Source organism: Tenrec ecaudatus, chromosome 15, assembly GCF_050624435.1.
Source record: "Tenrec ecaudatus isolate mTenEca1 chromosome 15, mTenEca1.hap1, whole genome shotgun sequence".
Taxonomy (NCBI): domain Eukaryota; kingdom Metazoa; phylum Chordata; class Mammalia; order Afrosoricida; family Tenrecidae; genus Tenrec; species Tenrec ecaudatus.
In genome coordinates, this window is record NC_134544.1 from 28,020,086 (window position 1) to 28,035,222 (window position 15,137).

A 15,137-nucleotide genomic window follows, 5' to 3' on the forward strand; every position below is an offset into this window, starting at 1 on the left:
AGAAAGGTACCGGGAAGGACTGCGACCATGCATGCCGTCAGCACCCCACTACTAAGAGGTGATTGCATTTGTTTACCAGAAAAGATTCGCTAACGGAGCGCTTCACACCCGGCTACATCTTCATGGAGGGACCTGTTTGGTTCAAAGGGTTTTTACTTTAAAGAACAGTGAATGGAGGCCTAGCCAATGTGCAGGTGAGTTGAAACCAAAAGGAACGTGTCGCGTCTCCTCTGTAGTAGCATCCCTGCTGCGGCATCCTCCTGCTACCACGTGACCAGCAACGAACCCCCTTCACACCTGCCTGAGCCCGTCTTGTCCAGAACAAGAGTCTACTTGGCAAATGAGGTAGAAGGGGCCATTGAGTGCAGAGAAACTGTTTAATGGCTGCCTGTGAGCATCACCGATGCCGCTTCCCAAGCCTTGCTGGAGGACCGACCGCCTGGCGCAAAGATGTCCTGTGCTGGCCGGGCTTCCTGTCGGCTCCTGGGAGAAGCGGGAAGCTGCAGGGAACTTGCGCTGGTTCCATGATGTCAAACTCTGCTGCAGAAATTTTAGACCTATATCCCGATCCCGTGTCACGAGTCTCAAGTTGGGGTGTCGAAGGGCCTGCTCCTGAGGAATTGTGAAGTGAGCTGCTCTTTCTGTGCTTGGGGGAGGTCGGGTGGGCATCAACCGTCAACTTCTGAGCCCAGCATCACCCAGTTTTTCAGAGAAAATTCATTTCTCTGTGAATTGACACTTACACGACCTTTCCCTCCCCACTAATGGTCACACTGCAGTGTAATCACAGTGTCAGTACAGAAAATATCTGTGGTCCATTACTGCCAGCCCAGTGTATCCTAAACCACACTCATGGCCATCTAGTCCATTCTGACTCACAGCGACACCAGAGGACAGGGCAGCGCTGCCCCTGTGGGCTTCTGAGACTAGTTCTTGGTGGGAGTCAAAAGCCTCATCCTGTCCCTTGGGTTGACTGGTAGTTTCAAACTGCTGACCTTGAGTTATCAGCCCAATTTATAATCGGGGGGCGGGGAGGAAGGCCAGCCCCCATAATTAATTGTGGGTTTGATAGGAGTAATTGTACAGTTAAATATATATGTGTATATATATAAAGATTATAATAAAGTCATAGCATGGGAGATAAAAGAGATGGAAATAATGGAGTCAGACACATTTCAGGGTAGCATGCTTACCTCAAGTCCACTTGGTGGACCACGTGGAGAGAGGGGGAGGGGAAGGAAGACGAACTGAAAGGGAACGGGGGAGCAAGGACTGGGGAGTGGAAGGGGAAGCCAACCAGAAGCCAAGGGGATCTTTATTGCTAACCAAGGCTTATATATCTTTGAAGGGCGTGGAAACCCCTAATTACAGGTAAAGATATGTCAGAGGAAGGGATTGCACTATAGGTTATTCAGCAATGAGAGGGGGACAATCTAGGGATATACACACAATAGGAAAGGGAGGGATTGGGGGTACACATGTGACAAGATGTGTGAATCCTAGATTCAGGATGGCAGCCTAACTTTGGATGTCACTGAGAAGGTTTGACCTGTTCTCTGGCTCCCTATAGAAACCATTATCAGTAGGGTGTAAACCCCACCTACAGGGAGGGACCAAGCCACCACCGGTCACAAGGCTCTAGGAAGAAGTAGCCCATTGTCCTTAACAGAAGGAAGTGGTCCCTATCTGGTGGGCCCAGACAGTAGTCTGACAACTGCCTGCCTTCAGGGAGGATGTCTCTAAGCATCTGACCTCCCACCACAGGCTGCCAAAAAGCTTCTAATGTTTGGCGTGTCTTTGGGGGCGACAAAGCTGGGGAAAAATCTATCATCCCGCAGTAATCTACTACACCACCAGGGGACCTCTGCTCAGCGCATAGGACTGACTAAACAAAAGTCATCTTTGTTGTTCCAGGTTTCGTATTTAATAAACCCATTCTTTCGCAAATACAAAGACACCAATTAAAAAAAACAAACCACCAATTAAAAAAAAACAAACCACTCCTAGTCTAACACCCAGAGAGAACCCTTCCCTCACCTCCATTCTGTGAACAGAGATGTGTGTTCAACAGGAAATGCTTGAAGCTCCTGTCAGGGTGCATTCAGCTGGGAAAAGCTGCTCCGAGACATATGGGGAAGGTCTCAGATGGAGTAGACCGATCAGCTGGCCAAAAAAGAAATGCAATTCTTTAAACTGTCCTGGAGAGCCACCAGAGGCCAGCGCTGGGCTTGGAGATTCCGTACGGAAAGGGTGGGGATGCTCTTCATGTGTGGCCTTCCTTTCATGTCGTCAATGGAGTATATTCTGATGAGCATTTGGAATCAAACATTTCTTTGTCTTGTGACGAGGATTCCAAAATGACAGTGTGCCCTGCAGCCACAGGATGGCTTGATCGCTGGCATTCAGGATCTAGGTAGAGTGAGCCTAGAAATTAGATTGAATAAGGCAGTATTTCACACAATCAGCAAATCGGTATTATCACTTCCAAAGATTTAGGCTTCGATGACTTCCTTGTTACTGTTTTGATAAGTTGTTCAGGCAGTTAGTAGGTCAAGAGCTATCATTTTTCCAACTTGAGGTATCCAAAAGTATCAGCTGCAAGTTAGTTGTCTGCATTTTTGAAGCTACACAATTATGAAAGGGTTCTGGACGATACAGAACCCACTGCCGTTGAGTCGGATTCAGACCCCTAGTGATCCCTATCTAGAGTTTCTAAGATGCTAAATCCTTCCTGGAGCAGGCAGCCTCATAGTTCTCACTTGGAGTGGCTGGTGGAGTTGAACTGCCAACTTTGCAGCTAGCCGCTCAATGCTAACCCACAGTACTACTAGGGCCCCTTGAACCAAAACTCCAAACCAAACACTGCCGTGAGTTGATTCTGAATCACAGTGACCCTGTGAAGCAGGGTGGAAGATCCTGTGGGTTTCAGAGACCGTAAATCTTGATGGGAATAGAAAGCCTCATTTTTCTCTCACAAGGGGCTAGTGGTTTTGAACGGCTGATCTTGTGGTTAGAAGCCCAATATATCCCACTACTCCACCGAGGTTGCTGAACTATTAAGAAAAATCAAAGCAAAGCAAACTGACTGCCATTGAGTCAATACGGTGACAGTTTAGGACAGAGTAGAACTGCCCCCCGAGTTTCCCAAGTTTCCAAGACTGTCTTCAAAGGAGTAGAGCGACTGGTGGTTTAGAACTGCTAACCTTGTGGGTGGAAGCGCAATGCGGAACCACTATGCCATCAGAGCTCCCTGAACAGCTAAGAGATGGTTGACAAAGAAAAGTTCTACCCCACTCCACGTCCACGGCCTCTCTCCTGGCACTGTCTGCTAACTGTTGGATTATTAACCGCAAGATCAAAGGTTCAACCCCCCCATCTGCCACTTCCTGGGAGAAAGAGGAGGCTCTGATTTCATAAAGACGAGCCTTGGAAAGCCTACATAGCAGGGTTGGGAATGTCAAGCCCTTTGAGCATTTAAGGTCCAAGAAATCAATACCAGCCAACAACCTCACCCGCCTCGCCAAAGAGAAGCCATTCCAGACAGCACTTTAGGGGTGAGTTAATAAAATGTTTGACCCTGGAACGATGTTACAAGTTTCCCAAAAGTCCATGGCATGAAAAAGGTTCCCCACCCCTATACGGAAGGCGACAATGAGTCACAATCGACTCAGTGGCAATGGGTTTGGGTTTTCCCTCAAGAATGTCCTTTGGTCTTTTTGTCTTTACTGAATGTGAAGTGGGTGGTGCTACCAGTGTTTTGAAGGAAATGAGTCTTATCTCAAGGAGCCCTGGTGCAATAGTGGTTACACCGAGGGCTGCAAACCTCAAGGCCAGCAGTTCAAAACCACCAGCCACGGGAGAAAATGGAGACTTTCCACTCCTGGAAAGATTTAGTCTCGGAAACCCGCAAGGGCAGTTTCGCCTGTGCTCTAGGGCCCGTGAGTTGGCAGTGAGAGAAAGAAGGAATCCGAAGGCTATGTGGTGAGGTGTGTCTCACCGTGACCCTCAGCCATCCTCACAGTGACCCTCCAAAGCCTTTGTTCTCACAACTCTCCCCTCACCATCACCCCTGCCCCCAACACACACACACACACACACACACACACACACACACACACACACACGAGGCTTGATCCCAAGAGGGAAGGCAGGTACAGCCATGGGTACTTGTCTCACGTCTTCTCTGAATCTGTCCCGTACTGTCCCCTTACTCCCTAAGGACGGACGCTGTGGCAGCACAGGCTGGGACCTTCTGGCTTACAGCTCAGAGCCAAACGCCATGCCCTGGGTCCGAGCATGACCTCCAGTGTGGCCACGGGACATTAAGAATTTAGAATTCCCTTTTCATTCTCCCAAACAGCCCGGCTTTCAAGGCTACTGGCCGTCCTCATACGAATGCTGAGGGTCATGAATTCCGAGGGTCCCGGCTGAGCCAGGGCTCTGCTCTTCCTGGGGTCTCCGCACCCTCCTTTCCAAGCATCCTTGCCTCGTGGCCGAGCTTGACTGGACCAAGTCGGGGAGAGCCTGTAAGAGGGCAGCGAAATCCTCAGTGTTGTCACGCTTGCCCCCTGGCTTCTGTGCACTGCTAGCTCTGGCGCCTCTGCCTGTTCCGGGCCCAGAGCCTTTACTCTTGCCCTTCTGGACAGCTTGATGCAAGCAAATCGGAGCTCGCCTCCCCCAGCACCTCTCACCACTGTCTCCATCGCCCTTCCCCGGACTCGCTGTGCAGTCTGCGCCTGTGTGAGCATGCTCATCTTGCTGGGCTCGTCGACACCTATTGCTACAAAAGCAGAGAGACTTTGATGAAGCAAAAGCATTGAAATATAAAGCTATAGCTTCTCTGCCTGGGTTGCCCACTTCTGCAGGTGGGGTTTTTGTCTCTTTAACTCCCCCCTGAACAAGTCTGCGTTCTTTGATGGACACCGTGTTAAAGGGCAATTTGGACATCAGGCTTTGTTCTCTTGGAGTGTTCTTTGAGTTTTGAGAACTAGAAGGGGTCAGATCAGGGTTGTAGCCTGGGTGGAGGAAGATTTCTCATAGGACCTAGGTACCCCCAAAGAGTGAGTTGGGAGCACGGCCACGGTGGGATACGATTTCTTCGTCATAGCTTCCCTGGCCCCTTCCTCACCAAAGCCTTTCTCAGCTTCCTTGAAAGTTCTTCATCATCAGCCTCCATGGTTGTCCAGCGGCCTTTGAGAAAATCTATCAGGAGTCACCCTTTGGAGTCGCCAATACGTCACCTGACCACTTCGTGGCCTTGAATTCGCTTGGCACAGCAGATCCCTTCAGCAGCCACTGTGGAGGTTGGACCTGCGTGTTAAGGCAAGGACACGGCCGATTGAACGTGTCTGCTGCTGTTCGCCGATGACAGAGACTTGTCTAGACGTGTCTTGGTTGGAATAAACTTCCGTGTGTCTGAACTGGAACCCCCAGGAGCAATATTGTCTGACGTATCTTCGTATAATAATTTGGCCCATGCGCACCCATCTTCCCAGCTAAATCATGAGCCCCCATTGCCTTAGCGGGGTGTCTAGCCACTTACTCTGGTACTGGAGGTGGATATTCATGAGGTCCATGAACGAGGACTCATTTTTTGAGGGGGGGACCTTCAAAAGACGGCAATGCAATGCCCATGAAAGAAGTCTGGTGATGGTCGCTTCGGTGTGGTGGGCCCACAAGGAGGAGTGCCTTGGGTTTGATTAGCCCCACTTTGCTCCTCAGCCCCTGGAGGTCAGAGGGGAACTTAGGTTTTAGTGCACACACATCTGTCTTATTTATCCATGTCTGCGTTTCCAGCAAAGCCATAGACAGAGTAGGCCAGCAGGAAAGGATTCTCGGTGGACTGGCAGGTGCTCAGAAGACCTGACGTGATGGATCCGCTCATGCTGCCTTCTTTTCCTGGGAGCTCATTAAATATTAAATGGTTCTGCCTGGAATGCCCAGTATGCATCCTGGTCGCTCCCCACCTTGTGTTTTTCTCCCCTTCTAAGGGGTCTCATCTTCAGCTACTGTCATTGACTGTTTGGTGACCATAGGCATTGTTTGACCAGCCTTGAGAGAGGCTGGAGGCGCCCTGGGAAGTTGTACTGGGGATGCACTCCATTGGTTCATAGGAGGGACATAGCCCCTCAAGAGTGTTGGAGCCCTGCTGTGGATTTCAGAGGCAACTGCTTTTCAAACCAACAGTTGACTTTCTCACTGGGATACCCAGTGCTCTGTAGGTCTCACCTGGTTCCTGGGAGCCACATGAGCAGTAACTAGCTCTTCCCTTTCCTGCACATGCAGGGCTGGGACTCAGGGGTAGGCTGATCTGAGGTCCTCATAAACCATCCCATGACGGTCTGCTCCTCAGAGGTGGTGCTGTGCTTTCCAACAGGGGAAAATGCATTTAGCTAATCCGCCCACATATGCAAGCTCCCTGCATAGCTCTTTGATAAGAGAACCCCTGTAAGTTCATGGAGACTGCCTTTAGAGGAGAGTGGGGTTTGGCTCGTTTTTCTAGGGCGTGGGTTCTCTTTTGCACGATGATATGATTTGCGTCCCCCAAGTGTGAGGAACACGATGCTGTCTCCAGCAGACGTTTCAAGGGTCTGGGCCTCGAGCCGTGAGTCACGCTGCCCTGCTGATGTGCGGGGCACTGTTATTCACAGTCCTGAATCAGATAAGTTGGGTGACCAAGCAAGTCTTTGCAAGCATGGACGCTGGGCCTGGCACCGAGGGCCCTGTGAGAGCAAGGCGCCTCTGTTCCGAAGGAGCTTGTCAGTGCCGTCGTGGCAATCCAAAGTGGGCGACAGAGCCGTGTGGATTCAGCACATCCGAAGTCCACTCTACGGCACACAGACCCTGGCCCCACCAGGTACCAGTAGGGAGAGGGTAGGGTGAACCAAGGTGGGCAGCATGAGGGTGGGTCCGTGGTAGGATTCTTGCTTTTCCTGAGAGAGACCCATGCTCAGGTCTCAGTCCGTGCGTCTCACATGCAGTCAGTGGGGGCTTGCGTGCTGTCTTCATTGCGTTTGCAGATGGTCCTGGCCTAGGAAGCAGGGACTGGCCATCAGTCGACCTCTGATAGTGAGTAAACGTCCTACAGATCACAGTGGTCTGATCTGCCCCTGATCGTGGTGACGGTGGGGGCAGGATTGGACAGCAGCGCATGCCGTTGTGCATGGAGTTGCTACAGGTTGAGGGCCAACCCAGTGGCCGCTAACCACTACCAGGTGGGTACAGAGTATAGAGAACAGCGAGGCTTGAGAACATAGCCTGATTAGATGCAGAGTGAGTCTGTGAGGTTGGGGTCTCTAGAGATGCAGAACCAGTATGTCTACAGAGAGAGACTTCGATCAAGAAATGACTTACAGAGTTGTAGAAGGACGTAAGTCCAGTCTGGTTCAAGTCTGTAAGTCAGATGTAAACGGGAGACTTCTCTTGACTCGTGTAGCCGTGGTTGAGGAACAGCAAGTGAGATGCTGAAACTGGAGGGCCACAGGCTGGTGGATACCGAGGTCGATGAATCCAAGGTCATCTGAATGAATCCAAGGTTGGCAGTCAGCTTGGCAGATCCTGGGACCAGCAGGCAACACAGCAGGAGATCTACAAATCACACACACACACACACACACACACACACACACACACACACACACACACACACACCCCAGTCCAACAGAAGGTGAAGTGGCGAGAGAGAGCTCATCTCTGCTCAGGGTCTCGCTCTCTTAGGCAAAAGTCTACCCTCCTGAGGAGATGTCATCAGGCTGCAACCCGGGGGAGAAGTTGGGCCCCACCCCTTCTGTCCCCTAGGTCTAGTTGCCCTAAGTTCTGACCACCACAATGAAGATGGTGATGCTGGCGAGGAAGGACTGGACAAGGAGGGTCTGGAACAGGGAAATGACATGGTTGATGGCCACTTCATTTGTTCGCCGGTTCCTCTAGTTTGGTATTTGCTTGAGCAAGTGAGCTTGCTCCTGGCATGAGCAGCCACTTCACCGACTGTTTCCATGGGGCATGAGGGAGGGGTGGATGCGGCTTGCCTCTGTCTCCGCCGTGATGGTGTGCAGATCAAGCAGTCTGGACAGCCAGGGGGCGGAAGCCCTCTGACTTCATGTCTGACAGGGCACGTGTTTCAACTACATAATCACAAGCAGTTAGCAGACGTTAGCAGCCCCCTTTAGGATGGCTTTGCCAACGGGGATAGAAATGCACATTCTGTCATCAAATGATACGCAACTAGCCTCCTGAAGAGGGCTTTCTGCAGCAAGGGCAGCCGTGCCATACCCAAGGATGCCTCAAGTGTGAGTCAAAAAGAAGCGGGCGTTTGTTCTTTTGTTGTTGTTGTTGTTGGAGAATTCAAAAAGAAACCTCCACCCAAATAACAGCTACATGATGGGAAAGAATGAATGCTTACGCAGCAAGCAAGGCGAGGGGCTGGGCGGGACTCTGCGGAGCCCTGGAAGATTTAAAGAGTTTCAGACAGACAAGGCTGAACACTGGAAGCCATCCAACAAAGCTCTTAAGAGATTGGAGTCACTGCCCCGGTCTTGAGCTCTGACCTGAAGTCAGCTTGAAGCAGGACGGGGAACAAGAGTCCAGAGGTCTGGCTCAGACTAGAGAGTGCTTAATTGTCTTCCTGGTTCTGGTTCTCTTGGTCCTTTGGGAGGGATGCGGGTGGGCCCTGCTTCATCAACGCACACATCTAGACTGGCCAGTCTACTTTACAATCCCCCTGAAGATTTCCTTCACCTCTACCTGGTTCCATTTCCAGCTTGAAAGGATATGCAAGGGGGCTTTAAAAGGTTCGTGTAAAAATTCCATTCTTTTTCAGTTCCATTTTTTCACTAACTTTTGGAAGCCCCTTCACAGAATCCCCTAGGCCACATGGATCACACACACACACACACACACACACACACACACACACACACACAGCTTCAAACATTAAAACAAGTAGAGGAGACCCAGCTGCAGTGATGATCAGTTCCTGAACGAGCTGATTTTATGATTTCGTTTAGACTCCTATCCACTTGGCCCCTCCTAATTTGTTCTCATGCACATTTCAGATGGATCATTTGGTTCCAGAGACGAGTTTAAGAACCGGCCAACACAAGGTGATGGTATGCGAATCGGAACGTGAGGAGAAAAGAGACACCCATGATGTCTCCCCACTTCTTGGTAAGCAATGAGGGAGACGGAGGCACCATTTATTGAGATGGGGGAAGACTGTGGGTGGAGTGACTTTCAGAGGGAAGTGATCAGGGATGTTTTTTGTTCATGCGCCCTTTGAGATGACCGTCAGTCCTTCCAGAAGCAGTTGCACATGCACGTCTGGGGAGGCTAGAAATCTTGGAGCTGTAGACATACATTTAGAAGTTGTTGGGTTTTAGATAATTTCCACAATACAAAGATTGAGCCTCTAGTCTCTGGTGATAGTGTATCCAATGAGCTCTTCAGCTAAGAACAATGATGATTTGGGGGACGTAGGAGAATTCCCCAAAGCAGACGAAAGCGGGAGGCGCTGCAGTCCTTGAGAGAAGAGAAGCACCCAGGGGGAGGGCCACCTTTATATAGCTGTCCCCTTGAGGTCACCGCTGGTCCACGCGCTATGGCGTCAGCAGAAGGTACAGTCTTATTGGACTAAGACTTGTCGGGCAATTGGACACGAAAGAGCATTCCTAAATGCCTTTGCAATCCTTGACTGACTCCTTCAGTATCCACCTGGAGGGCCAACTGCCACGTGCCCAGCACAAAGCAACAGGTGGGAAGTGGAAAGGCAAAAGAAAGAAGGTCGCTGTCCATGATGATGGTTCATGTCCTTCTGATTTCCCATTTCCATCTAATTCCAGAAGGTAGACAGCACCGCAGGGTCCAAGGGTCCACTCTAGGACTATGGACAATGCTGAACGATGGCCAGTCGCCATCCTAGGATCAAGACCTTCCATCTGTAAGTTACCGTGCTAGACCACATACCATATTCCTCAGAGGCAGTTAACAAAACCTAGAGTTTGAATCACAAGACTGACAAATATCATCCAAAGTCAGTCAACAGAAAGCGGATATACAGAAAACACAGATGCTGCAATTATGGAAATCCTAGAGTTAGGATAAAAAATATGATAAGTCCGGAAGCATTGTGAAGGGTCGTATAAACCTTTATTTAGCAAAAACATCAAAATGTGAAGCTCCAATGAGGCCTGTACACTTCTGAAGGTGATGTTTCTATCTCGTTAGCTCTCCCGACAAAGAATTCTACACTCTTCAGTTCACGCGAGGTCAAAGTAGCAGTTTTGCATCCTTCTCGGTTTCAGTGAAGTGCTCAGGACAGCCCTGGAAACGAATTCCTCAACGTCACTTTGCAACTTCCTTAAAACCTCTTCCTAATAAGCCCCCAGGATCGTTTGTCCTCTGAAAAATTTATCAAGCTGACCCCTGGGGAATCACACCCACAATGTCTGAGCTGACCACTGCTTTGAGAGGAACTGGCCCAGTAGATCCCCTCAGAAACTACTGTTTGCATTGGACTTTTTGTTTTGGGTTTTTTTTTTAAGGCACTTTAAGGAGTCCTGGTGGCATAAGGGGTTACTAGTGAGACTGTTAATCCCAAGGTCAGCAGTTCGAATCCATTTCTGCTCCAGAGAAAGATGTGGCTTTCTGCACCCCTAACCAGTTACAGTCTTGGAACTTCACTTTGCCCTGTTGGGTGATGAGGAGTCTTCATCAATTCAGTGGCAGTGGGTTTGCTTTGGTTTCTGGTGAAGGAGACTCAGACATGTGTATTGCTGGGAGAACTTGTCTGCAGCCATCACAGAAACAGGTTTGACCAGGTGGCGTTGGGAGCAAACCTGGGACCTTAGCAGCAAGCTTCTTAAAAAAAAACAAAAAAAACAACTTACCCTTGAATATGAAATTAAAAAATCTATTCTAGGTTTATGGTCCAAAGAACTCGAAGAATGGAGTTGCTATTAAGTGAAATGGGGAAGAGTTACAGGGAGACAGACTTTGGCGTGAGAAATCAAGAGCTTAATTCTGAACAGGTTCAGTTTGTTCCATTGACACGGCTGAGTAGGCAGTTGAGTTTACGAATCTGATGTTAGGGAGATAATAGACCTAGAAAGGAGTTCTGCTGACATGGTGGGTGTTGGATTGTTAGCCACCAGGTTAGAGCTTCAAACCCACCAGCTGCTCTGTGGGGATCTGATGAGGCTTTCTGCTCCTGTGAAGACGTACAGACTGAGAAACACCCAGGGAAATTCGACCTTGTTGTGGAGGGTCACTGTGAGTCGGAATTGACTGTATGGTGATGCTTTTTAATGGAACTAGAAGTGTGAATTTGGTGTCATTAGGATGTAGGGGGCACTGGTCAGGACATTTCCTCAGGAGCATCACCTACATAAGTGAATGCTGTGGGAAAACGTGCTTGCTTTTTTGCTGGGTCTGAGCCCTGCACCTGCCTCAGCTCTCTCTCTCTCTCTCTTTCTGTGGACTTGAACCAGCTGCCTGCCATATCGCCAGCCAATCACAGAAGCCATCGGCATCCTGCCATCAGGTCTGCGTATCTTGAATGCGTCTTCCTCCGCAGCTTCCAGCTCGTGGTGTTCCTGCCAATCTTGGGTTCACCAGTCCCCTCATCACCCCAAGCTTCCTGAGTGAAGAGAAGGCTCTGGCTTGGAGGGAGGTTTATTACCAACCTGTGATACACAGATGACACGCCCTTGCCTGCTGAAAGTGAGGAGGACTTGAAGCACTGTCTGATAAAGAGCGAGGATGGCAGCCTTCAGGATGGATCACAACTCAATGTCATGAAACCCCCAATCCTCCCAACTGGACCAGCAGTTAGCGCAACTGGCCAGCAGATAAACGGAGACAGCATGAACGGTGCTGAGGATTTTGTCTTGCTTGGATTCACACTCAATGCTCATGGAAGCAGCAGTCAAGAGCTCAGACAACTCACTTCCTGGGTCGACCTGCTGCACAAGGACCTATTTAAAGTGGTGAAGAGCAAGGACGCTATTTAGAGGCCTAGTGTGCCTGGACCAAGCCATGGTATTTTCCATTGTCTCCCCTGCGTGTGACAGTTGGACATTGAGTAAGGAAGACCGGAGAAGACCCCGTCATTTGAATTGTGGCGCTGGAGAAGAATATTGAAAGTTCCATGGCCTGTCAAGGGAACCCACAAATACGCCTCGGGAGACCTACAGCCAGAGTGCCCCTTAGAGGCAAGGACGTCCAGACTTGGACGTGTTGTCAGGAGACACCAGTCCCTGGAGAAGGACCTCATGCTCCGTCATGTCTTGGGGTAATGGAAAACAGGAAGACCCTCGACTAGATGGATTGATGCCGTGCCTGCCTCGGTGGGTTTGAACCCCAGAAAAATTCTCAGGATGGCACAGGACAGGCAACATTTTGTTCGGTTGTACCTACAGCCGCTGTGCTCAGTGCGAACCATGGCACGGAAGAACACCACTTCAACTAGCTTAACATTGGAAGCTCGGACTTGGAATCTGTTTGGACTCAGCCTGGACTTGCCCACTTCTACAACCACGTGAGTCATTTTCTTGACATGCAATGCCTCTCGTTATATATATTAATGCCACTGGATCAGCCTTTCTAGAGCCCCCAGCCTCTGACAGGTGAGGAATGGCAAGGCCCCATCTTGGGTTTCTAGGAGAGGGGATAGTGAATGGGCCCGGGCAATGTGGAGGAATAGCTGGGAAGCCGAAGAGTCCATTTGAGGTTAGTGGTTATGATGTAATGGAGACAGTCAGCCTGTTTGGTGGAGGGAAGTCTTTCTGGTGAAGTGGTGGAGTGGTTACATGTTGGGCTGTGAGCTGCATGGTTGGCAGTTCGAAACCACAAGCTGCCACTAGGGAGAAAGTGTTCTAACCTTGGAAACCCACAGGGGCTCACGACGAGTCAGCATTGACCCAACAGCGGTGGGTGTTTTCAAACGGACCTCCACAGGAGGTGGGGGGCAGTGTGTGTGTGTGCAGCCATGTTGCCTCCATTCCTCACTGCTCTCTGCTTGTCCCCTGGGCTGCTAGGGAGGGCTGTTTCTAACAGAGGAGAAAGTCCTGCATGGTCTGCCCAGGCCCTCCCAATCCAGGTCACTGGCTGGCTGTCCCCGCAGCAGACTGGGAATCTGGTCTAAATCCTACCTCTCAGAAGCTGGGTAGCTGGAACCACATCCGTGCAATACCAACCCCACCCGTTCCCTGTACCTGCTACAGGGCAGCGGGGTGAGGGCGGGGATGCCAGGCTCCCCATCCTCACCACCTCCCAGGCAGCCAGACCTAGCCCTGGCCCCTCCCTGACCTTTTCTGCCGCTTTGCCCAGCTGCACCTCAGGGGATGGCCGACCGGCTAGACTGCTGACCTGCCTACCCCTGCGGCCAGAGACACTGGATGAGAGTACCCAAGCTCATTCCCTACCGTGGTCCCCTGCTCGGGGCACTTGAGAGGCTCCAGGGAGGAGGTGGGAGGACCAGACAGGGCTTTTTTCCAAGATTGCTGAAAGTGACTCTCCCTGTGCCAGCCTGCCCCCTTCCCTTGGCCTCGGGTATCCTGAGCACAGCCCCATCGCAGGCAGGGACATGTAGGAGGTGACGCCAAGGACACAGGGGAGGAGATGGACACCCTAGTGATAAGATTCTTTCAAGCTTTGCTCAAGCCATCACCGCAGTAACTCCTTGAAGAATGGAGGGCAGAGGAATATTGTACCAGGGGAGAAACAGTGCTCTGGGCGCGGACCATGCTCTGAGGACATGGCTAGTGGGTGGCAAACCAGCCCGGGAGCCTGTGGACACCAAGCCCAGCTCTCTCAGGCCCACTCTACCTCGCTAGTCTGCTGAGTCCCAGACGGGCTTGCGCGGGGCTGCTGGGCTATCAGTGCTGGGCAGGGTCCTGGACAGAGGCTGCTATGGCGAGCAGCTGTGGGGGTGGGGTCAGGTGGGCAGCCCTGCCAGATTTCCCTGGGGGTTCTTGGGCCCTCCTGCAGGAGCTCTCCTGCCTTTTACAGAAGGCAAGTGCTTTCTTTATTCAAAGCAAGAAACCAACCTCACTGATAGCGATCGAGCTTGTTCTGACTCCTAGTGACCCCAAAGGACGGCATAGAAGAGTCCCTGTGGATTTCTGATGCTCTTTCGGGAATAGAGTTTCACCTCCATTTGTTCCATGACCCTGAATTTAGCCTCAAGCAAACCACACTCACCGCCATGAAGTTAATCTCAATGCGTGCCGTGCCAACCCTGTAGGCCAGGGTAGAACTGCCCCTGTGGGTCTCCAAGGCTGTCAAACATGATGGGGAGGAAGGGCTGGCCAGTGTGGTGAACCCACTACACCGCCCTGGTGTCCACGGACCCTCCAGACAAGCTCAGGACTCTATGTGAATCACTTGCCCCAGATTCTCCACGGGGACGTCGGAATTCAATAGCCCACCCCCAGTGGTTCTGAGGGGACAGGACACTTGCAGCTACTGGTCATGGTTTTGGAGTGGGGAGGGCTTTCTAGTGCATGCCCCCCCGCCCCCCATAAGCAATGGGGCTTCTGGCTGGGTGAGGGGTGCCAAAGTTAAGAGTCAGCAACAGCGCCTTCCCAAGCCCCCGACTCACTCCCTGGGACGCTGAGCAAGTCTGGCCGGCTTGCCTCAGTTTTCCCAGGTGTGAAATGGGTCCCAGGCCATTTGCTTCCGTGGGTGGCCATAGAGGCCTGTAATTATGGGAGGCGTGTGAAGCTCTGGGAGCCCGGGATGGGGCCACGGAAGGAAGCTGGGGGTGCAACATGGATTTTGACTGGTTGGGTGACTATCAAATGTCTTTGGAAGAAAGGACAGATTGCGAGTGTGGGTGGGGGTAGGGGTGGGGGTGGGGGGCTGGAAAAGGGAGAGGTCAAAAGGGTACCCTAAGCTAAGAAGGTGTCTGCCACCCTTGGAACGCCCTCTCAGCACCCCACCAAGGCCCTTTCGCAATTAAATCAGGTTGTTGCTTCTGTTCACACCAAAGGGGCCCTTTTAAAATACAATTATGCTCTGTTTTATTATGTGTGACAGACGAGGCCATTAACCATTCCGACTATTAAATCAGACTTCATTAAAAAAAAAATGGAAGTAACTGTAAATTGCCTTGGGTCACGAGCGATGAGAGCCGAGACATT